Source organism: Caretta caretta, chromosome 2, assembly GCF_965140235.1.
Source record: "Caretta caretta isolate rCarCar2 chromosome 2, rCarCar1.hap1, whole genome shotgun sequence".
Taxonomy (NCBI): domain Eukaryota; kingdom Metazoa; phylum Chordata; order Testudines; family Cheloniidae; genus Caretta; species Caretta caretta.
In genome coordinates, this window is record NC_134207.1 from 37846381 (window position 1) to 37871487 (window position 25107).

Genomic DNA, 25107 nt, shown 5'->3' on the forward strand with positions numbered 1-25107 from the left:
TCACTTCCTACTGTGCCATGTTGAATGCAAGTAAAATAAAATCAATTTAAAAAAAAGGCAACCTAAAAACAGCCACTTGTGATAACCTGAGCTCCTGCCATCTCCATGCCCTAACTTCGTGGTACAAATTTAATTCTCAGTTCTACAAAGATTTCACATGTGCTTAACTTTATACACCTGTGACACGGTGTACCAGGCCCTGAGGCCCCCCAGTTTGTGGTCCTTCCACACCCCATTCCCAAATGGAGCAGTTGGAGGTGAGTCCTCCAAGCAGCCTAGAGAGGCTGCGTGGGATGCAGCCAATGAGAGAGGTTGCATGGAGCAGCCAGTCCTGACCCAACAGGCTCATATAAAAGGAGCTACAGTGCAGAACAGAGAGTAGTTGTTGCCTGGAGCTTGCTGGCAGGGGCCAGGAGAGTAGAGAAGGTTAAAGACTTCAGCCTTACTGTAAGGGTGAAGTGTTCATGAAGGTGCTGGAGCCATGGGGAAATGGCCCAGGGAATCATAGCAGTCACACAGTTTAGTTAAAGGGATACAGCAGGCAGCTGCTATTTGTAAGGTCTGGGACCTAGAGTAGTGGGTGGGCCCGGATTCCTCCTCCCCCCCATTAGCCACTGGGGAAGTGGCCTGAATAGTGAACTCTGATACACCTCTGGGTGCGGACCTGAACTGTTTAGTGGCCCAGGTGGAGAGCTGGACCAGAAAGACCCAGAGCGGGTGAAGACCTTGCCTACAGGGAGAGAGCCCTGACTTGATACCAGGGCTGGGATGTTTAAAGACTGGGACTTCTTAAAGCCTGAGCCTAGGGAGGGCTACAGGAAGAGGCCAACTAAGGAGTACTGGGATAGGCCTCTTTTGGACTATTTACCCTGGAAGGGGGTTGTATGTCACATTCAGACTGTGTGTGACTTGGCTGGAGGGCTGAGTCATGCAAGACCGACTACAGTTAGAGTGTGCAGACACATCACTTGGCCAAGGGGGCACTCATGAGAGATGGGTGCCACCCCAAGACAACACCTCAGGAATGACACTGACTGTGGTAGGAATGCTTATAGGTGTAAGTCTGTGTAAGATCGGGGCATACTCTTTTCTGGATCACCTGGTCTAGCATCCTAATTTGTGAATGCAAGAATGAGTATTGCTAGGGCATCAGTAGAATATCTCCATTAGTGCCATTTAATTAGGCAGGAGGGTTTTCATGCAGCGTGGGAGGTCTCTTTGAGACCCATCCTCTTGTTTCCTCCTTTTAGGATCTGATCATGCAAAGTGATGAGTCCCTTCATCTCCTATTGAAGGTAAATGGACCTGAGGGGTCTCAGCACCTAGTAGGATTATTGTTTGTGTTATGATAGAACAGGGATCGGCAATCTTTGGCACATGGCCCATCAGAGAAATCCGCTGGTGGGCCGGGACAGTTTGTTTACCTGCAGCGTCCGCAGGTTTGGCCGATCGCAGCGCCCACTGGCTGCAGTTCGCCGTTCCAGGCCAATGGAGGCTGCGGGAAGAGGCGGCCAGCACATCCCTCGGCCCACGCCACTTTCTGCAGCCCCCATTGGCCTGGAACGGCGAACCATGGCCAGTGGGAGCTGCGATTGGCCGAACCTGCGGACGCTGCAGGTAAACAAACTGCCCCGGCCCGCCAGCGCATTTCCCTGATGGGCCACGTGCCAAAGGTTGCCGATCCCTGTGATAGAACCTAGAGGCCCCAACCAAGATCAGGTCCTCATTGTGCTATACATATAGTAAGAGCAGTCCTGCCCTGAAGAACCTACAGTCTAAAGACAGACACAAAAAGGGGGAAATAGTAAATATGGTGTCATCTCCATTTTACAGATGGGGAATGGAAACACAGATATTAAATGACTTGCCCAGGGTTACACACAGTCTGTGGTAGAGCTGGGAGTTGAATACAGGTGTCCTGAGTCCTAAGCAAGTGTGTCAACCAGAAGACCAGCCTTCCTCTCTAAGGGTTGAACCCTTAGGTTCAGGCTCACCACCCCATCTTCTGGGGCAGAGGGCCTAACAGATGTAGAAGAACCTATCACTCTGGTTGGGAGTGAGAGATCAGTGGAGATGTCAATTTTGGTTTTGATATTTTAAAATTGTAAGTGTACTCAATTTTTTTGGTGAGTGCATATTTTATAAGTCAGCAACAATAGTAACAAATGGTATAATGTAGTATTTTCCATATTAAGTTATGACCCTATCACCATTTATCACCAGGACCTTAAATGGTTAAAAAATTGTGCTCAGTCTAGACAGCAAGTAGATATGATGGTAGGTTTCCTGTAAGGCTTAACTTGTATCAGCTCACTGTATTTCCTTTCCAGATATTATCAGTCCATCAATTCTTATGTAGGAAAAGAAATATTGGCAGTGACTGGATACTAATATTCCTTCATACTGCAGTACAGGATTTGTTTGCATTTTGTCCTCTGAAATCTCTATTTAGGGGACGTTTTATCTTACCAGGCTTGCATACACAGTAAAAGCTGGAATGCCTATTGGATACAGAACAAAACCCCTTTGTTACTAAACGTTCCTTACTTTGCACGTTGTGTAGTGTGGTTTGTAGAGTATAAATAATAACTATACCAAGTGCTTCCCTGCTTTAGAAGTTTGTAATGATGAATGAAAGGATGTGGGGCCTGCTTCTGATTTCATACTGGTTTTATACAGGTGTACCTTCATTGGTACCTTCATTTACACCAGATGAGGATCTGTCCCATTAAGTCTTCCAGAACCATTGTAAGTGATCCTGGTAACCACAGTGGTTGAAGCATTTATGTAAACACATATATTTCTGTATTGCCTATGTTGCCACTTCGGGTCTATAAAAGAATTTTTTCCTCAATGAGAATATTACATGGAAGTCCCGCATTAGACCAGTCATAATTTACAGGAGTGTAGATGTGTTGTTCAAGCCACATTTTAAGTAACTATTCAGGTTTTATGTATAGAGTTGTCAGGAAGCACAAAACATGGGTCAAAGGGCAAACTATACTTAACAAGACAAAAACATTGACAGAAAATAACTTAGTTATTAGTTATCTCAGTAACTGTAGTGTTCTGGATATTCTTATTGTATCCAGAGAACTGTAAGGAATACTGCAAATACATGAATAAATGAGTTACCTATGTAAGGCAAAACTAACAGGTTTATCAAGGTGACATTTAGGAGCACAAATAAATGGTAAATAGCTCACTTGGAGGAATGTAAAATCACTACCAAAATAAATTATAGATGGGGCTGGTCGCACTGCCTATTATTAAGGATGCACAACACCTCCCATTTTAAGATCCTGTTTTAAGTTGCCAAACAATCATTTGGGCTAAAATTTGCTAGTCTGAGTGTCAGCCTCAGACTGAATTATTTTGGAGAATTTCAGTCAAAGTGGCTCATCTATTTCCAAGAACGAGGATAGAGAAAATACATTGTTTTGCCCATGTTAAAGAGTCAAGCACTGAAAAATTATGAAATGCCACAAACAAGGTTGCCTGTGCAATCTTAATTTGGCCCTCTTGTGCATGTGCATGATGAAACAGTCTGTAATTACATGATCACCTACTATTTTTTCCACAGACTCAAGATGCATTCAGTGCATAGGATAGGTGGTGCTCTGGGAATCAATCAATGTTGTATTGTGAAGGAGTCTGTTTGCAGGGTCCCTGCTTTGTTTTTGGCAGAAGCTGGAAGAAGTACAGTGAAGGAGGCAGTGGATTGCAGGGAGAGAAAGAATGATCTAATGATTAGGGCAATTGAACACTATCCTGGAGAGTTGGATTCTATCCCTGCCTCTGCCCCAGAGAACCTGCTTGATACTAGTCAAGCCTCTTAAACCAGACTTTTCAGAGGTGGTCATTAGTTGTGTGTTTCTCATTTTCTGGGTGCCCAGCTTGATATCATGGGGTCTGATTGGTGAAAATGCTGAGCACTCACATCTGCAGCTGAAGTGAATGGGAGCTGTACTTTGAACATAAGTGTTACATAATGCTAAGTACTCTGAAAAACCAGGTTCTAGTTATCTCAGATTGGGCACCCAAAATTAGCACATATTTTTACTTAATTTCTCTGTGCATCAGTTCCCCATCTGTAAAACTGGGATATACCATCTTCTCATGTCACCAGGGTATTGTAAAGATAAATGAATTGATGTTTGTGAAGCACTTGGATACTGTAGATTTTTTAGCCATAGAAAAGACCATGTGGAAATTAGTAATTTTGTCTTCAGAGCCAGTGTGCAGTAAATAAGGCCGGGGTCAAACATAGAACAATGAGGATAAAACTAAATATTGAATAGCTGCTCACAAAATGAGCAGTATCCATCCTGTGCACTGAATAATGCAGGGATTCCCCCCAAAATAGTATGTGATTATGTAATTAAAGACTTTACTGTACCATAATGTGCATACACAAGAGCACTGAATTAAAGTTGCACAGGCAACCTTAGTTTTAACATTTCTCTAACTTTTGAGTGCTTGTTTTTTTTGCAACCTAAATGTTCTTTTAATGTAGTTTTTTGTGTGAATTACTGAACTCTGTGTGTGTGTGTGTGTGTGTGTATATATACACATGTGTATATATACATGTATGTGTATATATATATATATATACAATCAGTTCCTCCTAGGGACTTAGCTTGGCATTCTCTTAGAGGCTAGCAATTTCAAGATTATTTTAATTAGTTTCATATCTCAAAGAGAGGAATGAAACCTGTTGATAATATGCAACTGATTACATTCCTAAATGACATGGAACTTTGGTCACATAATATTGGTAATAGAAATTCAATGACAATCCAAGTATTTAATATAACATGGAAAGGTTTTTACGAAAGCATGTTTCACTAACCATTTAAGACTGCCACCTTTATTTTGTGACTTATCCCATACATTTCAGTAGGACCACTTGCAAAGTGTGGTGCACCTCATCATGTGTGAAGATTGCAGAACTGGGCCCTTAGTTTGAAAGAACAGTAACGTAAAAACAATAGCTATAGCTTGTTGACTATTCAGTCTGACCCAACATTGGTTCATTGTGGAAGCAGCACTCATCTTGATTAACAGTTGCTTTTGAAGATGCAATGTCTCAAAGGAGCTTTCTTTGCAAACTTGCCTGATCTAAAGTTTGGCTGGGTGTAGATTGACTGTTTCTACTTCAAGGTTGGTTTCTACTTCAAGTCTCTTTTGATAAAGAGGGGATCCTTCTCTTGGCTTTAGTTTTAAGGTATATGTCTGGTAAGAATAAAATCTAGTAGTTCCATTGTGGAGGAAAAAAAAGTGTTTCTTTTCTGGTAGAAGCTAACATACTGTCCTGATCTCTCAGGCATGAAGAGCAAAGGGTTTTTTATGCTTATATAGCAGAGCTTTTAGCAGTGTTTCTGGCTGGGATCCTCAAAGGCCCTTTCAGTGGAGATGTGGTTGTCTTCCAAGTCCAGCTGCACGGTCACTGGTATTCAGTTACTCAGGAACCTATCAGGTCTCCAAATATTATTCCATCTGGAATATTGATTGATGTTTTACAACCACATCATTGGCTTTCTGATATTCCCGTGCAGTATCCCATTATTTGGTTCCCTCTTGCATTGAATAGGTTAGGGTATCAGATTTTATCTCCATTCCATTTTTTATGTCAGTTCCTACCCAGTTGTATCTAAGTTGTTGACTTGTGCAGTTAACTCAACCAGTTTAGCATCTATTATAATGGCTATAGGGTTATTTTAGTTTAAACTGTATTAGGATTAATTTGCTCTAGGACACATATGATATAGCTATCAGAATCACAGGAGTAGATTGTGTCACCTCATGCTTTCTGGACAAAAGAAGATGGCACCTTACCTTTTAATGTCTTTGATTATGTCTACACAGCAAGCAGCAGTCCATAGCAGCAAGTCTCAGAGCCTGGGTCTACAGACTTGGGCTTGCAGACCTTGCACCATGGCCCTAAAAATAGCTGTGTAGCTGTGTTGGGCTGAAGCTTGTGGTCTGAAGCCAACTTCCTCCCTAGGCTTCAGAGCCTGAGCCCAAATGTCTACAAAGCTATTTTTAATGATGTAGCGCAAGGCCCACCAGCCCAAATCTGTTGACCCAGGCTTTGAGACTCACAGCCAGGGGTGGCCACTTCCTGGGAAGACTCCCCTTTACAGTTTCTTATAAAATGAAAACCGCTCCCTGCCCCAGATGCTCCTGGACTTTTAAATGTTGGCATGCCTAATGTTGCAAGTAGCACTCAGTGCAATAACCTGTTGAATTTCTAGGCATTAAATTGTTTTCCCAGTAAATCGCTGTTTGTTCTCAAATCTGCTGTGCTGTAGTGACTTGGTTTTCCCTGTTCTCTTGTATTCATTCCTTTTTTAATCTCAGTCTTTTCCCATTTCATCTAGAATTTGTTCATGCTTCAGTACATGGTGCTGTAAAGCTGCTGGTGTCACTACTTTCTCTTCCTCACCTGTTTCAGTGCACATTATATCCTTGTCAGGCATGGAACCATATACATCCTGGCAGGTGAGTACAGTGTCCCCTCCCACACCTGCCTCCTTCACGTCAGCTGGGATAAGTGATGGCTGGTACAAGAGAGAATTTGCTGTACTCTCTCATAGAAGGAAGCAGAAGGTACCTTCCAGACTGTTCACCCGATATGTGCTGCCTAGGTACAGTCCCTTCTGGTATTCCTGCTTGGGCAGTGTGGCCCAGCACTGCTCATAGCACAGGTCAGTGGCAAAAAGCCACAATATAACCTTTAAGCTCTTCACATCAGGACCTTGTCTTCCTATTTACCTGTATGCTGTTGGTGCTATAGAAATAAATCCAATAACTACATTCACGTAACATTATGGTGGTATGGTTAAGCACTCAAATCCAGTAACACACTGCAATCTTCATTTTTCCTCAGATATGCATTATGACACTGATTAACTAGATGATCATGCTGCTCATACTTAGAAAAAAGTATAGTATGCTTAGATAACATGTGTAATAAGATATAGCAGTGCTGTGTTCTACTCCTTCTGTGCTAGATAGAGTCCATGAAAGAGATGTGTTTGAGAAGTATAGAGTAAACAGCGCCTGGACAATATACTGTGGATGAAATATAACAGTATTGAGCAATAGTGGAAAATATGCCAGCATGCGTAGTGGTTTAGAATTAAGCTACATTAACTATTTTCCGTGACCACATCACTATCCATAGTTCCACTATCCATAGTCAAGATGTAAATACGCTATTTCTGCTCAACACAAATTAGCACCTGGAAGCACAGACATTTTTGTCAACTTTTGGAAGACTTCAGTTTACAATTTATGTGTACTTGTCCAGTGAGGAAATAGAAAACTGACCAGAGCATTTGGTTGATGGTTATCACCAAAGTGAGCCCAGCTATAGAGTATAGCAAATGAACTGACTGCTACAATGAATGCTGCAAAAGTAAAGTGTTCAGAAAGTGACTTCATGATCTTGTTTCTCCAAGTGGCCATAACACAGCTTTGAATGAGCTATTTATTGCTCTCTTTCCAGTTTCTGCTACAGTATATCATCTATTCGGTAGAAGAATGTTCAACGCTTTGTTAAATCCAGTAGGAAAAATAGGTCATTGGTGCCAGAAAGACAGATAATTAGAATGCCCTTGGGCTCATTCTCAACACTGTGCATATTATTTCCATTCTTGCCTTTCTATTTGTTTCTTCTTGATCACTTGTCAGTTTTATATACAGCACTATGAGGAGCTCGGCTCATTCATACGTAACTAATTTATTGAATTATTGTATTACTGAAAGTGGAGAGATGCTGTACCCCTTCTGTCCAGTAAGGAATGGGAGCTCCCTGTACCTACTTCTACAATTAAGAGGTGAAAAATGAAATCAAGAAATACTGGATTTGGTGGTGGTGGGTGGGGGAGGATTTAAAAGCCAAGAAGTGGTACCAGGCTTTCTTATACAGAATATCATTTGCAACATCCTCCAGAATAATATATTTTAAAGTAAGATATGCAGTGGGAGTGGGGGAAGAAGAGATAACTTTGTTCATGTAAATCCTGCTGGAAAGCACATATTGCTGAAGAAAGCAGGGCTAGGATCCAGAAAAATATGTTACTTTAAATTTTCTCTTTATTGAATTGCTTGCACTCCTCTAACTTGTTTCTATTCCTGTTTGTATGCTGAATTTGTAGTGTCTGTGATGGAGCATCTGCCCCACACTGACTTATAAGGGGTAATAGAGCCCTAGGGAGGCTGTGCAGGAGGCAGACAATTAGAGAGGGGCCCTCGGGAGGCTGCAAAATAGACAGCCAATTAGAGAGGGGCTACAAAGAGCAGCCAGTCAGGACCAGACAGGCCCATATAAGACAGCAGCTTCAGTTACTTCCTGGCACTTGAGGAGGGATTGCTGGCTGCCTTGCAGGAGGAAGAAAGCTAGCACCTTGGACAGAGCAGTGCTGGGCAGGATCCGGGGGGGTGAGAATGAGCTCCTGGCTGACAAAGACTGGCATGCTGAGGCCCTGAGATAAGAGCAGAGAAGGTGCTGGGGCTGCGGGGAAGTGGCCCAGGGACGTAGACTGAGAGGCTGGAGAGGACGCAGCAAGTGACTGCCATCCACAGGGTCCCTGGGCCAGGACCCGGCATAGTACGTGGGCCCAGGTTCCACCACCACCACTGAGGAAGTGGCTGGACCATTGAATTGCAGACTGTCCCCTGGAAGGGGGAGCACAGAGTATGGCACAGCCAGAGGGCTGCGCCCTGAAAAGCATGTAGTGGTCCTTGGAGTGACACGAGTCCAGGAGCAGAAGTGACAGTGGGTGAGACATCCCCGAGAGTTGGAGTACTGAGACATATTGACTGTGAAGCTGATCCACAAGATGACCAGCAGGAGGTGCTAGCATGGTGAGTCCCACCCCATCACAGTGCCTTATTAATATTTTGGTCAACACATCTTATGTTTTTTTCTTAAAAGACACGCTGCAGATTTTTCTGGTGCAATCCTGCCACTTTGTGCTGCACTGCCAGCAGACTCATTCATAGAGCTGGAGCATCTAGTCTCATGAGCATCGCACTGCAAGAAGGATCCTTTAGTGACACAGATCTGCTGTAGAGACTCCATGCCACTCTCTCTCCCTGATAATGGCACACTGGTGTTCTTGAGGACATCCTCTGCATTCTGGTGCTCCCCAGCTGTGGCTCCAACAACTTCTACCATCAGATACCACTGCTGTACCCTTTGCTCAGGGGACCAGCCCCTCAGCCTGCACACAGCAGCCTAAAGATCAGCAATGCAAAGGCAAACTCCCCTCTGCCCCCACCACGACCACTGACCTACAATCTACACTGGCTGCACTTAGGCTGGACCTCAGGATCTGCTGTGATGTATTAAAATTGCAGCAGTCTTCATTAAAGGTAATGATACTCAATGCAATTAATAACAAGAAGGAAGGAACACAAGCCAAAATAAGGAAAGAACAGGTTAAAGAATATTTAGATGTATTCAAGTCTGCAGGGCCTGATGAAATTAATCCCTAGCTGAAGCAATCTTGGAACCATTAACAACTATCTTCATGAGGACAGGTGAAGTCCCAGAGGACTCGAGAAGGGAAAACTTAGTACCAATTTTTCAAAAGGGAAACACAGAGGACCTGGAGAATCAGAGGTGCCAACTTACCAAGTTCCTGGGGGGTGCTTGACCTCTCCTGTCCACCCCTCTCCACCCCAGGCCCCATCCCCACTCCACCCTTCCTCCAAGCCCTTGCTCCTGCCCTGCTTCTTCCTGCCCCATTCTGCCCTCTCCCCCCAAGCACCTCCTGCCCCCACTCCTCCCCCTCCCCCCAGCACCTCCTGCATGCCACTGAACAGCTGATCGTGGTGGGGGGTGGGTGGGGGAGGAGCTGATCAGCAGGTCTGCCAGTGGGCAGGAGAGCTGGGGAGGGGGAGGAGCTGATCTGCAGGGCTGCTGGTGGGTGCTGAGCACCCACTATTTTTTTTCCGTGGGTGCTCCAGCCCTGGAGTTGGCACCTATGTGGGGAATTATAGACCAGTCAGCCTAACTTTGATATCTGGAAAGATACTGGAACAACTTATTACAAATCATTTTCTAAGCATCTAGAGGATAATAGAATTATAAGGACTAGCCAGCATGGATTTGTCAAGAACAAATCATGCCAAACCAACCTAATTTTGCTCTTTGACAGGGTTACTCGCCTAGTGAATAAGGGGGAAACAGCGGACATGATAGATCTTGATTTTTAGTAAGGCATTCGACTTAGTCCCACATGACATTCTCATAAGCAAACTAGGAAAATGTGGTCTAGATTAAATTACTGTAAGGTGGGTGTAAAACTGGTTGAAAAGACTGTACTCAGAGTAGTTATCAATGGTTCAGTGTCAAACTGGAAGGGCATATCTTGTGGGGTTCCCCAGGGGTCAGTTCTGGTTCTGGTACTAGCCAATATTTTCATTAATGACTTGGATAATGGGGTGGAAAATATGCTGATAAATTTTGCAAATAATATCAAGTGAGGTGAGGATTAGATTTGGAGGACAGAATTAGAATTCAAAAGGACCTTGACAAATTGGAGAATTGGTATGAATTCAACAAGATGACAGTCACTGAAGTGCAGAGTACTTCACTTGGGAAGGAAAAATCAAATTCACAATTACAAAATTGCAAGTAACTGGCTAGGCAGTGGTATTGCTGAAAAGGATGTGGCAATTATCCTGGATCACAAATTGAATGTAAGTGAACAATGGTCGTGGGCCACCTCTTTTGTTGCTACTGGAGAGCTAGCTCTGGGCATCTCCCAAACTCACAACATATTTCAATAACAACCATATAGCAAAATCTCATGACTTCATGCAAACTAATGATGTACATATTTTGACAGAACAATGTGTCTCAGCCAATCATGACCTTTCATATGAGATATCTCAGCCATATACAAATGATAATTTTGAGGATTACAAGGTGCTACCTTGAGGTCCAGTACATCACAGTGATGCAGTTGCAAAAAAGGCTAATATCAATCTGGGATGTATTAACAAGAATGTTGTATGCAAGACATAGGAGATAATTGTGCTGCTCTATTCGGCCCTTGTAAGGCCTAGCTGGAGTACCCTGCCCAATTCTGGGCACCTCACTTTAGGAAAGATGTAGTCAAATTGGAGAGAGTCCAGAGGAGAGCAACAAAAATGATAAAAGGTTTAGAAAACCTGACATATGAGGAAAGGTTAAGAAACTGGGCATGTTTAGTGTTGGGAAACGAAGACTCTGGGGGGACCTGATAAATGTCTTCAGATATGTTAAGGGCTGTTATAAAGAGGACAAGAAGTAATAGGCAACGGACACTTAGGTTAGTTATTAGAAAGTTTCCCTAATTATAAGGATAATATTATGGGGTTTATATATTTTGCTTTGTTAACCCTTTGGTTTAGCAGCCAAAGGGTTAACAAAGCAACTGCCTGCCTGCTTAGCCAGAGCTGACTGGCAGCCCCACAGCAGCTGTGAGGATAAAAGGGCTGTAAAGAGGTGGATGGGTTGGCTGTCAGAGGGATTGTGGAGAAAGGACGTTTCCAGCAGGCTGGTGAGAAGTTGCCAAACAAACCAGCCCACCAAAGAAGGGGAAGCAGGAAAAGACTACAGAGGTAGGCAGTAGCTCAGGGAACAACAAGGGAATGGGAAGGACCGGTTCTGGCTGTCACAAACAAGAACCTGGGGGTGGGGGGGAGACGGGGACCTTGTGTTCCTTACCTGTTACTTCACAGCACCTATAGATTGTTAACACTGAGATCATCTTCCAAATGTGTTTTTCCTACTATTTTTGCTATTTGTTTGTGTTGCATTTCTTACAATTTGGATTCTGAAATATGATATGCTTTTCAGATATGCTTTTATTTTTAATCAATTTCTATAAAATTTCACGTTTGGGTTCTCGGGCACTAAATTCCCAAACTAAATACCTAACTAACTGAGTGTCTGTGGTTGGATTGGTGTACTGCTCTACAACCACCTCCTTAGTGGTTTTTTTAAAAAAAAAAGCAGGGGGGAAGGCTGCAGTCCCAAAGCAGAATGGTAAATACGACTGCAGTTGTCCCTTGAGCAGTCCTTTGAGCTCCCAGTCTCTTCTCCATTCTCTTGCCTCCAACTAGCTGTCGTCCACAGTTGGTGGGCATTCCTCTATGGCCCAGGCTAAGTGCTCACTTCAAATTCCATCAGGCCCCTCTTTCAGCAGCTTCCCTACAGGCCTGCCATCAACCTTGTGTCCTCTAGCTTTGGGGTACACCCAAAACATGTGGAGGAGTTTGCCAGGCAGGAAAACTAGGCTGCCTATCTTCCAGTCAGTCCAGCCATCATCATCATCATCATCATAGCTAAACAAAGGCAGTGTTGTATTTTAACAGGGGGTCTCACAAAGATGTTCTCCCCCTGCCCTTAGCCTGTGACAAATAATGTATGCCAGAGGTTAACATATTAGAGGGGATAGAGGAGAGACTGAGGAGACTCATTATTTTGCTCCATGATGGAGAGATGCAGCATCTGGCTACAGCCATGAGATGCAAAGTATTTTTTATTTATGCTGCTTTTAACAGCAACAAACACTTATTTGTGTCTGTAGTCATTTACAGCCCCCCCCCATACATATACCGCCACCCAACTGTGAAGGCAGAGCAGAGAGCAGCAGCTGCTGGTTGGGCACCCAGCTCTGAAGGCAGTGCTGCACCAGCAGCAGCACAGAAGTAAGGGTGGCAATGGAAAATTTGACAATATCACTTTTCTCCCCAGGCTTAGCACCCCATTGCCACCCTTACTTCTGTGCTGCTGCTGCCATCCCAGGGCTGACAGCCAGAACCCCACAGCCTCCAGGTGAGGGATTTGGTTGGAGAGAAGGAGAGCCAGGCTGCTTTCCCCTGAGGGATTGGGGCAGGGGGAGAGCCCGAGCCCAGGTGGAAGGGCTTGGGCTGTCAGCCCCAGAGTGGCGGGTCTCCAGCTGTCCGCTTTATTCCTGTCTTCTGGATACGCATGGCCCTTATGCATAAGCCCCACCCACCTGGGGCTAGGGTGACCAGGCAGCAAGTGTGAAAAATCGGGACAGAGGGTGGGGGGTAACAGGAGCCTATATAAGAAAAAGCCCCAAATATTGGGACTGTCCCTATAAAATCGGGACATCTGGTCACTCTTCTTGGGGCTGACAGAGCTCTTAATTAACAAAAACAAAAAACCACACAGCTTGCACCTCCCTTGACCTATTCCAGCGCCTTTCTTGGGAGGTCTGCCCCATGGCTTGAGAACCACTGCTTTAGGTAGACCTTTTACACAGCCTGTAAGGAAGCAATCATTAACAACTGAAGAAAAATTCTTCTGCCACTGATTCCCTAGTTCAGGACATCTAGGGAGACCTCTAGTCAAAGCTGTGGAATCCCTTTTTATTCCTACTGCACCTTTAAAGGCCAAGGACTACTACAATTATCCTCTGAGAAGTCTAAAACTAAACCATCCTGTCTGTCTACAGCAGTACCTACAAATCACAGGGCCTCTCACTAGGCCCCAGCAAATTTTACCAGAAGGCTGCAATTTTTCCTCCGGTCCTGGATCCATTCCACCACTAACAGATGGACCCTAAAACTTATCTGTGACACAACTGAGTCTTTCTCTCAACCCTGTCATGCATATTACATAATTCTTACCTTCCCATTGGTGAAGAGACAGGTGTGGAATAGTGTCCCAGGATGCAAGTCCCATAGCTTGGGACCTACTTAACTAGGCAAAGCATTAAAAAAAGTACTTCAGGGAGCAATGATGGTCCGGATGATCTCATACATTGCAGTTTTCTTTCTAAAAACAATTAAAAGCAAGATATGGCTAGATAGTGGAGATCTTCCATCCTTGGAAAGGACCTCTTTAAACTGGGGTGGAAAAGGATAAGAGACAAATGTTTGTAAGATTTTTTTTTTTTTTAATATTACTTAACCACTATTTCAGAATTCAACTTTGCCCCTTTCTGGTCTGTAGAGAGAGATCAGCCCAAGTTAGCTCCCTAACAGCAAAGGGAGGAGGGGAATTGTTTTTTCTCTCCCCCCCCCCCGTCGATACTAGTATACAAAAACTTTCAAGACAAATGTAAAAACAGTTTAACCTATGATATGCTGTATAAATAAAAGGAAAGGAAAGGTGGCCTTTTGTTTTCCTTGTCCATGAACTTGCCTGTGGTCAGTACCTTCTCTATGCGGCTTACTGGCTGATTACTGGTCTTTGCACATAGACACTGAAAAAGCAGAATATTGTTGCCATTGACTAGTTGGCTACCAACCAAGGCAGTGAAGTAACTTTATACCTGTAATCCAAGAACAAGTTGCTGAACTTAAACTAAATTGGAAATGTACTGGGGAAAAATGGTCACTGAGCAATATACCAAGCAAAATAAATCTAGGGCCAGATTTTTAAAACTTGCAGGTGCAGTCATTTGTGAGCAGAAGAGGAGGCCTGGTAAAAGCTGGGCTGAAAATCAGGCCCTAAACCTTTACACTAGGATTTATCCCTTTAATGAGAGAAGAGACTGTGTGCAGTAGAAGCTGGTATCTGGCCAGTGGCCATCTGTAAAGTATTTTAGAACTCTGAAGCACATAAGAGAGATTAATGCATCTGCCAGAATACAATGTACAGTAGATCCGCTGAGATTTTACATCTATGGCCTTTAATGGAATTTTTATTTTAAATAGTACATAACAATCAAATTAACAGGCACAGATGAAATTCTACCTGATTGAAACCAAATTTACATTATTGCTCAGAGAAGTAATCTAAAATATAAAAGAAAGATCTGTCTCAGAAACTCATTTTGAAAAAAAACCTGTGTTCTAAAGGAAAGCAAACAACATATGCTTCACTTTAAGAAGAGACTTGTAAATATAGGTGGTTGGTCTGATTAAATACAAAGTGCTGCCTTAAGCGTAAGTGGGCCTGGGACATATACCCTAGGTGCACTGAGATATGGTAAAATTCCCTTGCCTTGGTCTTATGGCAACCCAGATATTTGTTTTTTTCCCCAGCAAAAAGCTGAACTCTTCAAGGGGATTTGTTACACTAAACCATTTAGAACATGGTAGTTTATAAGGTATAAAACATACAGAGTATGGTGGTGGTGTCAAAGTAAGTACCTTCAATTCTATGGCCTCTGACACAGGTTTATTGAAGTGCATGGAGTTTTAACACAGTTTGATTGGGCTAGTGTAGTCAGGGCTACATATTAGAAGAACTTTCTTCACTTTCCTACACAAGTTCTTACTGATCAGTACAAAACACCTTCCCTTATCATCACAGGCACCGACTTTCCAAAGTGCCAGGGGGTGCTTGACCCTCAGCTCTGTCCCAGGCCTGTCCCCACTCCACCCCTTCCTCTAAGGCCCTGCCCTTGCCCCGCCGCTTTCTGCCCTGTTCCGCCCCCTCCCTTGAGTGTACCACATCCTTGCTCCTCCCCCATCCCTCCCAGCCTCCTGCATGCCACGAAATAGCTGTTTGCAGCGGGTGGGAGGCACAGGGAGGGAGGGGGAGGCTTTGATCCATGGGCCTCACTGGCAGGTAGGAGATGCTAGAGGTTGGAGGGGAGCTGATAGGGGGCTGCTGGTGGGTGCTCAGCTCCCACCATTTTTTCCCCGTGGGTGCTCCAGCCCTGGAACGCCCATGGAGTCTGCACCTATGCCCATCACGTTGATTTAAAACACTCCCTTGCCCAGCATTTCCGAGCAAACAGCAGAGGAGTGAAGAGGATCTTGTGACATAGCTTCTGTCCCATGGGGAGAACTTGGAGACCTCAGTTCAAATGTGGTTTGGGTCATAAATGAATTAAACCAGTTCTCCAAATTCCTTTGGGTCCTTGGGCATATTGCAGTCCCTCAGGGTTTGTACAGCTAATTGTAATTCCTCAAAACAGGCCTGATGATGGAACAGAAGCAGAGAATGTGTGGTGTTTTTCTGATGTGAACAACTGCGGACCATGATGACCCTGAATCAGAAAGACCGTCTTGGGAATTTCTAAAGCACCATCACTGTAGTATATAGGGTCTAAACAAGACTGCGAACTCATTTTCCCTGTATAAACACTCTCAGCAGGTCACAGGGTTCATAGAGGAAGCTTTCTTTTTATTCTTATGCTCTATAAAATGGGATGTGAATTGCCAATGACACACATTAAAAATACTCTTCATGTGTGCCTAATACAGGTGTTGGAGCAAGGTCTCCTACTGTGTTAGTTCAGCATCTTGCAGTTAGAAACCCAGCATGAGAAACCTGTTGGCATTTGGCATGCAATGTAAACATTGATCTGTTTGAGTGGAAAAAGAGAACTGTAGGATTGTCTAGATCTAACAGTGTATTGAAAGCCTGATCTACTGATTTTATCTTTGCAACACAGGAAATGTCAAAACTTCCTTAGCAATTCCTGTTCACTGTCATAACAGTTTATAAAAGATCTGTTGGGATTGCTAGGGTCATGTTAAATGCTGTTTTATCAAGAAAACAGGTAACAAATGGATATAATTAAATCCTATTGCATACTATAACTTCACAGCAACTGATCTGGAAGCTCTAATTTTTTCTGTATATGAAGTACTTCAATTGATTCTCACTATATATTGTTATGCTCTTGCAAAGAGATTTCCATGGCCATCCAAACGTCTTGTGAGTGACTTTTCTCATTTAACAAGCATAGTGCTGTTTGTGAATCGCTGTAAAAATTATATAGGTTTATATAATTTCAAATAGCATCATTCTGCCTGTGAATTACATGTGCGTTAGTATTTATTCTGGTGTTGTGGTGCTGTGAGTTTGATTTTTGGGGAATGTATTTTCCCAATATCTTTGAATATTTTGCTGTGACACTTTCAATAGTCTCACCTACAGTATTGTGTAAATTTACTGAGGGAAAACCTGTTAAAGAAATATATTTTCCCCTCTTACTCTATAGGGATGTTGCTTTCTTGTGTCAGCTTCACTCCGAGGATTGTCAGATGGGGCTTTAGTATTGTTCCACAGGACAAAATACGTGAACAGTGCACAAATAAGAAATCACACATCATGGAATGCAAAAGTTAAGGTTGTATTTGCAATCTTAACTCTTCATAATCCATCTGCACTCTGAGGCATACAGCCTTTATTTACGTGGCTGCATACTGCTTCTCAAATGTTTTTAGCCCCTTGGCTGATCCCCTATACACCTTTCAAAAGCTGCAAGAGGCTTTCCTCAGCCCTTTCACTCCTTAAAAGGTTAGCAAGAACCCTTTTCTCCAGCCAAGAGCCTCCAATCAATTTGCAGTAATATTTTTTGACTAGACATTTGTGACCAACTAAGTTAGCTCCATGAACATCTGCAGTGCAGGGGCGGGGAGAAAACATGTACAAAACCTCATATTTCATAACCCCATATACTGGTCAAATCAAAGCGTTGTTCTTGAAGAAATAGGTTATCTGTCTAACCAGGTTCTTGTATTAGTGCCCATCTCCACAGTATCTGATTACTAGGCACTGCTTCTCAACAAGGTCTCTTTTAATGCTTACCCTCCAGCAGCTTATGTTATGGGGCTGATCAAAACAGGTCACCAGAAAATTTGTATAATGGGAAAAGAGTATGAGGGCTCTTTCCACTTCCTCCCCATGTCAACTACAGTCAAAAGTGGTGTCAAGTTTCAAGATAACGGTATTTCCTCCTCTGTGGTCCTTCAAGGACACCCACTTAAAGATTTCGGCTTCCAGCCATCACTTCTTGTGTGCCAAGCTGGGAATGGGTGAAAGGGGATGGATCACTTGATGACTACCTGTTCTGATAATTCCCTCTGAAGCATCTGGCATTGGCCACTGTTGGAAGATAGGATACTGGGCTAGATGGACCTTTGGTCTGACCTACAAAGGCTGTTCTTATGATCCTCATCTCATGACTTTGGATTTTAAGTCTCTACAGTACTCTGCCATAAACTGTGATCTTCGCAGCAAGCTAGACTGCCTAAAAGGCCCACATGTGCACTTTGCTTTCTCTCCAAGGACTATGACTAATGTATTGCCTGCAGTTAAAAGTTACCACACAGTTCCTTCCAAACAAACACATTTATTATTCAGGTGAAAGCATCACAGAACTTTTTACAATGATAAAAAGGTAGGTCACCCCCAACTCCAGCCTAGGGCTCTGGTAGGTTTTACTCTTCCATAACCCACAAATGGGTTTTCCCTGTGGTTACCAGTTCATCCATCTTACATCCAGAACAGAGACTGGGCAGGTCAGATGTTTCTTTATACAGCTTAGGCTTTTGATCTTGGCCATCTGTAACAGAAAATCAGCAGACAGAAACCTTCTCCTCAGAGCATAGCTTCAAAAGACTGAGTTTTTGCATAACCAGAGGAGGGGAATTTGCATTAACCTCTCCCTAGGAATTCTCCAGGAAATCCACTTAACACTTATTGTCCCAAAAAAACATACTTTCCTGGCACATTTTCAGTATAATCTTTTGAACTCCCAGGTCTCTCATCTATTTCATCTTGCCCCTAGAGAGTTTATATACAATCCTGGCCCACAATAATACATAATCTTAATGTAATAAGGTCCTCCAAGGATATTGCAGGGAACTGTCATATCTATGACAAGTGGCTGAGCCATTTTTGTTTAATGCTTTATTAATAACAAATTCACCTTCAGGCACTGAGCAGATGTGGAAAATTTCAGCTCAAAAGGGTGCAAGTTTGTTAGTTATGAATGAATGAAAACAGAGTTTTACAATGCAAACAATTTTTCAACCTCAACAATAAGCAGTCTTTAGTGCTACTTTATGTTTATAGGTGCTTCACATACATTTTGGCTGTTTCATTGGGGACACCAGAAACTTTCTGATCATTGGGATTTATGATAACTGCAAGTAAGCTTTGCATGCAGGGTCCATGAGTCTTTGCATTTCAGACTCCGCTGGTCAGCTCCATTTGTTATAGACAGAATCTGAATTCGTATTTGGTTGTACATCATTGTAACTCCATTGACTTCTACTGAGAGTAACGACCCAAGTCTTTAGCAAGTTTGCTGGAATGCCAAAAAGTATACAGCATAGCCACAAAGTACAAAGCATAGCCATATATGAAAATCATCATGATCCTGTATAGCAGAGGTCCCCAAACTGTGGGGCATGAGGAACATTCGGGGGCATGGCTGGGGTTTATGCCAACCCCCATGGGGGTGGGAATGCCATCCAGCTCTGCTCCCAGCTGCTGGCCCCACGCCCAGGACCCCAGCTCCAGGGAGGACATGGACAGGGGTAAGAGGGGGCATGAGGTAAAAAGTTTGGGGGTCACTGCTGTATAGGATGTGCAATTATATTTCCAGGGCAACAGAAGGGTTCATGTAGTACAAGAGCTATTTCAAGATATTTCTGCTATTTACCCTTGCATCAGAAGTTAATTCTGTATATCCTCACTGAGGTGCCTGTTCTGTGGTTGTCTAGAGGAACTGTATTTTGCTATTTTTTGGCACTTATTACAATCAATAGGTGGAGTATAGACCACAGTGCTGCTAATCCCTGTGACTGATATTAAAGTACTTTGACTTAAAAAATTATTTGCCCAATATGAAGATTAAACAGAGTGGGACTAATATACTGCATTACACAGCAATATACAAATACAGTATAAATAGAGTAACTTGGGACAAGCCTCTTTGTAATTTAATTTAACAGGCTGGGAATCAGATTATAATGTTGGAAGAAAGTGCAGTACTGAAGGGAAAGGCTCTAGCCCCCTCATCCCTTTTGTTTAACTTGCTGCAGAGCCGTTGACTTCTGGGTGAGATGATTGACAAGAAGTGATTTTTCTCCAGGTGACATTTGCAATAATTACATGGTGCCTTGCTTATATGGTAGGTAATAATCAGCATGGCCTTCAAGAGACTTTGGAAAGGGGCTCTAAAAATAATTTTTTGAACCCCTACTAAGGCCGTTCCAGGTACAGGAAATTAGATAAGTATATGTTGTGCATATAGGTAGGCTTGGAAGGATTAGACTTATCAGTAAATGTTGGTTAACCTTGATTTCACTGTACACACTGATGCTTAGTTTGATTTAATGATATTTACTTTGTATGTTTTGACGTGATGTTGCCAATTTGTGTTTTAACTGTTATAAAGCCCTAACTTTTTGAATCTCAACATCTACTGTCATTAAACAATTCTCTGACACCTGCCCATAATTTTGCACAGCTGTTAATATTTAAATAGATATAAATTTTAAAAATTGCTTAAATAAACATGGATATTATCCATCAAAATTATTTAAAAAATAGAACTTTGCCAAGCTTATATATAGGCTTACTTCTGTTGACCATTCAATAATGAGGATATACAGAGAACTGGGATGAGAAATGGAGAAATCAAGGTAAGGTAAATTAAATGTTAAAATTCTGCAGGCTTACAACCCATATTCCTTACTGGGCTGCTGTATACTGCTGTCCATGCGCACTGGAATAAGCAAAATGGATGATGAGTGTAGCTTCCCTGCTTCAGCCTTTAATATTGCCTTGGATTGTATGTGAATATTTTCCACTGTTCTGCACCTGTGACCCTGAAATCAGTGTCTTATCAGAGATAAACTAAATGAATCAGAAAGGAAGCTGAAGCTTTCAGTAGATGAATGCAATGGATCCCTCAATGAGGAAGGAGAGGCTCGGGGGTAAACATAGAAAGCGCTATCACATTGTTTTCCAGCATTGGCAAAATGGATGTCTGTTTGAATGTCTTTGGGTTTGATCCTCCTCCACTGAAGCCAGTAGGAGTTCTGACATTGGTTTCAGTGGGAGCAGGATCAAGTCCTTGCTGAAATACAGGCAGAAATAGAGAGGGTAATTTGTATATAAGATACCTGCTTAATTGTGCAGCACACAGAAACTATACACGACAACTATAAAAGTCTTTGGGGCAGACGCTACCGCCTCCTAGGGCAATGGAGCCCCAGTCCTGACGAGGGTGCTGGGCACTGCTGCAATACACATTATAGAATGATCAGTTTTGCAAGCCTGAAATATTCTTGTACTTCCATATAAGATGCTTAAATGTATACTTTCCTATGATCTCATGTGGTGGTAAAGATTAGGTTGTCATGAGACTGCATTCAGCTTTTGTTGGGTTAGAAGAATTACAAACCAAGGGCAAATGACTAGATATTTCACTTTTCACTCACTGGTTCATAGAAAGTAAAAATGGAGTTCCTGTGTATGAATCTGTTTGACAGAGCCAGATTTTTAAAGTATGTAGGACTCTAAACATGCAAATAGGTGCCTAGTTGGATCTTCAAAAGAGCCTAGGCCCCTAACTCCCACTGAAGTTATTTTGAAAAGCACCTAAGGACAATCTTTTAAAATCCTGTTAGTCCAGCTGAACTGCTGTCTTGGTCCCGGTTTTCACAGTCCCTGGGTTGGCTAAGACCCACCCTTTTTCTAAACTCCAGAGTTCTTGCCTCTACTACTTCTGGGGATGGGGCCTCATGGCCCAACCATTCTGATTGGGCTACACCCCCCCCCACCATGGTGTGCAGTCACACTGCTTAACAAGCCTGATAGACTTGGCACCTGCTAGCATTTCCCTCCAGGAGCCTGTGATCAGCAGAGGATGGCCACTTACGTGTTTCCAGAACACTGGACACTCTGGTACATCTGGGAACGCCATGACCTTGCCCCTGCGAGTGTGACCTCAGGCACATGGTGCGTGCAAGGTCAGGCTGCATGGGGGTGGGATGCTCTTCAAAATGATGCCTCCCATGCAGCGTGACCTTACATACATCTTATGTGTGAGGTCATGCCACACAGGTGGTGCCACTTTCCAACCCTGCTGGTGTGACCTTGTGTGTGAGGCCACACCGGTGGGAATGGAACGGCGTATTCTTAAAAATGGTATCCCCCATCCAACGTCAGACACAACCATGTCTGGTTTTGTCTGAGTACTAGATAGGGGACAAACCCTAGAAAAACAGGACTGTCTGGTTTAATACTGGATGAGCGGTCTGCTTAGGTCAGTAAGAGTATGCAGTGGCACAGATGATAATGAGATGAGCATTCCTCTTGAGCCCCTAGGGCAAGGGTCAGCAACCTTTGGTAATCCACTGGTGGGCCGTGATACACTTTGTTTATATTGACTGTCTGCAGGCACGGCCCTCAGCAGCTCCCAGTGGCTGTGGTTCACCATTTCCGGCCAATGGGAGCTGCGGGAAGCGGTGTGGGCTAGGGCGACATAGAATATCAGGGTTGGAAGGGACCTCAGGAGGTCATCTAGTCCAACCCCCTGCTCAAAGCAGGACCAATCCCCAACTAAATCATCCCAGCCAGGGCTTTGTCAGGCCTGACCTTAAAAATATCTAAGGAAGGAGATTCCACCACCTGCCTAGGTAACGCATTCCAGTGTTTCACCACCCTCCTAGTGAAAAAGTTTTTCCTAATATCCAACCTAAACCTCCCCCACTGCAACTTGAGACCATTTCTCCTTGTTCTGTCATCTGCTACCACTGAGAACAGTCTAGATCCATCCTCTTTGGAACCCCCTTTCAGGTAGTTGAAAGCAGCTATCAAATCCCCCCTCATTCTTCTCCTCTGCAGACTAAACAATCCCAGTTCCCTCAGCCTCTCCTCATAAGTCATGTGTTCCAGACCCCTAATCCTTTTTGTTGCCCTCCGCTGGACGTTTTCCAATTTTTCCACATCCAACTTGTAGTGTGGGGCCCAAAACTGGACACACTACTCCAGATGAGGCCTCACCAATGTCGAATAGAGGGGAACGATCACGCCTCTCGATCTGCTGGCAATGCCCCTACTTATACATCCCAAAATGCCATTGGCCTTCTTGGCAACAACGGCACACTGTTGACTCATATCCAGCTTCTCGTCCACTGTAACCCCTAGGTCCTTTTCTGCAGAACTGCTGCCGAGCCATTTGGTCCCTAGTCTGTAGCGGTGCATGGGATTCTTCCGTCCTAAGTGCAGGACTCTGCACTTGTCCTTGTTGAACCTCATGAGATTTCTTTTGGCCCAATCCTCTAATTTGTCTAGGGCCCTCTGTATCCTATCCCTACCCTCCAGCGTATCTACCTCTCCTCCCAGTTTAGTGTCATCTGCAAACTTGCTGAGGGTGCAATCCACACCATCCTCCCGATCATTTATGAAGATATTGAACAAAACCGGCCCGAGGACCGACCCTTGGGGCACTCCGCTTGATACCGGCTGCTAACTAGACATGGAGCCATTGATCACTACCCGTTGAGCCCGAAAATCTAGTTAACTTTCTGTCCACCTTATAGTCCATTCATCCAGCCCATACTTCTTTAACTTGCTGGCAAGAGTACTGTGGGAGACTGTGTCAAAAGCTTTGCTAAAGTCAAGGAACAACACGTCCACTGCTTTCCCTTCATCCACAGAGCCAGTTATCTCATCATAGAAGGCAATGAGATTAGTCAGGCATGACTTGCCCTTGGTGAATCCATGCTGACTGTTCCTGATCACTTTCCTCTCCTCTAAGTGCTTCAGAATTGATTCCTTGAGGACCTGCTCCATGATTTTTCCAGGGACTGAGGTGAGGCTGACTGGCCTGTAGTTCCCAGGATCCTCCTTCTTCCCTTTTTCAAAGATGGGCACTACATTAGTCTTTTTCTAGTCGTCCGGGACTTCCCCCGATCGCCATGAGTTTTCAAAGATAATGGCCAATGGCTCTGCAATCACATCCGCCAACTCCTTTAGCACTCTCGGATGCAGCACATCCGGCCCCATGGACTTGTGCTCATCCAGCTTTTCTAAATAGTCCCGAACCACTTCTTTCTCCACAGAGGGCTAGTCACCTCCTCCCCATGCTGTGCTGCCCAGTGCAGTAGTCCGGGAGCTGACCTTTTTCATGAAGACAGAGGCAAAAAAAGCATTGAGTATATTAGCTTTTTAGCACCTCTTCTGTGATTCAGAGTCTGGGAACCATTCCATGGATTCACAGAATGCTACTGGGCTATCATTGGGAATATGGCCATTACCATGTATAACATGACTTGTGAGCCCTTTGGAAAAAGTTAGACTGCTTTAATGAAACAACATGGTTTACTGGACAGAGTAGGGGATTGGAAGTCAAGACTCATGATTTATCTTCCTGGATCAAACAAAACAAAACACAACACCTCCCATACTTGCTCTCCAGTTGAAAGTTAATTAAAAAGAAATAAACAAACAAATACCTAAATCACACGTGAGAGTTCAGAGAGAAGGAATAAAATTCACTGGACAAACATTTCCAATTTTGAAATAGTTTAACCAGGACTGGGTTCTTTCATGACAAGAATTGATATACAGATGGAAGAGGAATTTTGTGTTTTAAAATGCTTTGTTTATTTTTAATATTATACTTTTATTACCTTTGTAGCTCTCCTAAACAGTTTTCCAAAAAGCTAACTACACTTGTTTTTCAATAGGGCTACTGTAAGTAAAAAATGACTGAAGTTTGAATACTGAAACTTGGCATGTTCTTAATGAGTTGTGTCTTTGCTAGTTTTAAAATAGTTATTAGGCCCCTTTCAAGACTGCATAATGAGCACTCACGAAACACAATTTCACGGATGTGGGCGTTATGGGAGAGGTGTATTTGGCAGGGAAGTGCCCACCTTTAATGCTAGGTGTGGAGAGGTGGGAAATATTTGTTTTTTATAACAGTCATATACTGTATCCCTCAGTGTATCTGTGTGATATTATCCTGCCTGAATGCAGAGTTAGAGCAAAAAGGCTTGCCAGAAGAAATCAGGAAGGAATGGCCTAGATAAAGTGCAGTTCCTTAAACAATAGCCAGGTTTATAACTGTGAAGAAGGATTCCTCAGCCTTAACACTGGCAACAGGGCCATTGGGCCAAAGCTAAAAAAACAGGTCAAAAAAAGGGGAAAGAAGATTTTGGTTTCTTTTGTCAGTTTCTTTAAAAGAAAGCAGAAGTTGGCTGCTGGCCTCCTGTGGGCGTTGTGTGCACTTTGAAAATAAGCTGTGTTTGACAATTGCTCTCAGTTGCAGTGTTGTAGCCATTTTGATCCCAGGATATTAAGAGACAGGATCTTAAGTGATATGATGAAGAGCTTGTGTAGCATGAAAGCTTGTCTTTTACCAA

At 43.4% G+C, this 25107-nt stretch overlaps 1 long non-coding RNA gene across 2 annotated transcripts in view; it reads left to right on the top strand.

The window, feature by feature from the left end:
* The first annotated feature begins 11530 nt into the window (after positions 1-11530).
* The window catches only part of LOC142070963 (uncharacterized), a 136648-nt gene continuing 123071 nt past the window's right edge, over positions 11531-25107 (top strand). For both annotated transcript variants that reach the window (XR_012666906.1, XR_012666907.1), the window contains exon 1: positions 11531-11622. This is a non-coding gene — a long non-coding RNA (uncharacterized LOC142070963). The remainder of the gene's footprint in view (positions 11623-25107) is intronic.